Source organism: Meriones unguiculatus, chromosome 7, assembly GCF_030254825.1.
Source record: "Meriones unguiculatus strain TT.TT164.6M chromosome 7, Bangor_MerUng_6.1, whole genome shotgun sequence".
In the NCBI taxonomy this organism is placed as follows: Eukaryota; Metazoa; Chordata; class Mammalia; order Rodentia; family Muridae; genus Meriones; species Meriones unguiculatus.
Genome location: NC_083355.1, coordinates 570,956 through 572,634, shown reverse-complemented (window position 1 = coordinate 572,634; position 1,679 = coordinate 570,956).

Here is a 1,679-nt window from a genome sequence, read left to right as displayed (position 1 = left end):
CAAACCAAATAACTAAACTATCTGGCAAGTTGTTTCCTTTCTGGTGGAATGGTGGCATGCTTCTTATGGAGCTAACTAATCACTTTCTGATTTAAGCTAAGGCTGCTTCAAAGAACATTCATGCCTATTGTGAACTTGCTGAAAAGCCCATGGCTAGTGGGGTCCTAGCTCTTGAGGGAAAAGCTGCTATTGGGTCATGTTATGGGTATCATTATGCCTTCCAAATAATTCATTTTTAAAAATTTATTCATTCATTCATTTTTACATGTTGATTTCAGCCCCTTCCTCTCTTCTATGTCCCCCCACAACCCTCCCTCACATTCTTTCTTCTCCTCCTTAGAGAACAGGGAGGTCCCCCATGGGCACCAACCCACCCTGACATATTAATTCACGTTAGTGCAGATCTAGGCGTATCCTCTCCCACTGAGACCAGACAAGGTAGCCCTATATGGGAGAATGGATGCAAAGAAAGGCATCAGAGCCACAGAGGCCCTGCTCCAGTAGTTAGCAGACCCACATGAAGGACCAAGCTGCGCATCTGCTACATGTGTGCAGGGATCCTGGGACCAGTCCATGCCTGCTCTTTGGTGGTTCAGTTTCTGTGAGCCCCCATTCGCCCAGGTGAGTTGACTCTGTAGGTCTTCTTGTGGAGCCTTGACTTCTCTGGCTGCGTCATTCGTCCACCAACTCTTCCACAGCACCTTCAGAGCTCTGTCTAATGCTTGGCTGTGGGTGTCTGCATCTGTTTCCATCAGTTGCTGGGTGAAGCCTCTTAGAGGACTTATGCTAGGCTCCTGTCTACAAGCATAGCAGAATAATATTAATAACGTCAGAGATTGGTTTTCTCCCATTGGTGGGTCTCAAGTAGGGCCAATCTCTGGTTGGCCATTCCCTCGATCTTTGCTCTGTCTTTATCTCTGCACATACTGTAGGCAGGGCGAATTTTGTGTAGAAGGTTTCAGGGTGGCTAGGTGAGCTTACCGCTCCACTGGAAGTCCAGCCTGGTTACAGGGGAGGCCACTTCAGGCTCCATATCACCATTGCTAAGAGCCTCAGCTAGGGAGACCCCATCCACTTCGTGGGGCCTCCCCTCTACCAGGTTACTGGCAAATTCCAAAGATAACCCCTATCTGATTTCCACCCTCTCACCTGTCCTTTCTCCCCCACTTTCCCTACTACTAATCCCTAACCCTGCCTCCTCCACATCTCATCTCCTACCCAGTTACTTCACTCTATCAACCTCCAGTGCCTATTTTATTTCTTTTTCTGAATTAAATTCAAGCATCCTCCCTTGGGCTAATTTTGTAAATTACCTTTTTTTTTTTTTTTTTTTTGGTCTATGGATTGTAGCCTGGTTATCCTGTACTTAATGGCTAATATCCACTTATAAGTCAGTATATACAGTGCATATCTTCTCATGCTTGGATGACATCACTTAGGACACTTTTTGTTTTTCTAGCTTCATCCATTTTCCTGCAAATTTCAAGATGTCCTTGTTTTTAATAGCTGAGTAGTAGAGCATTGTGTAAGTGTAACACATTTCATTACCTGTCTTCCTTTGAGGGACAACCAGGTTGCTTACAGTTTCTGACTATCATGAATAAAGCTGCTATGAAGATAGTTGAGCAAGTGTTCTTGTGGTATAGTGGAGCAATTTTGGGGTATATGCCAAGGAGTAG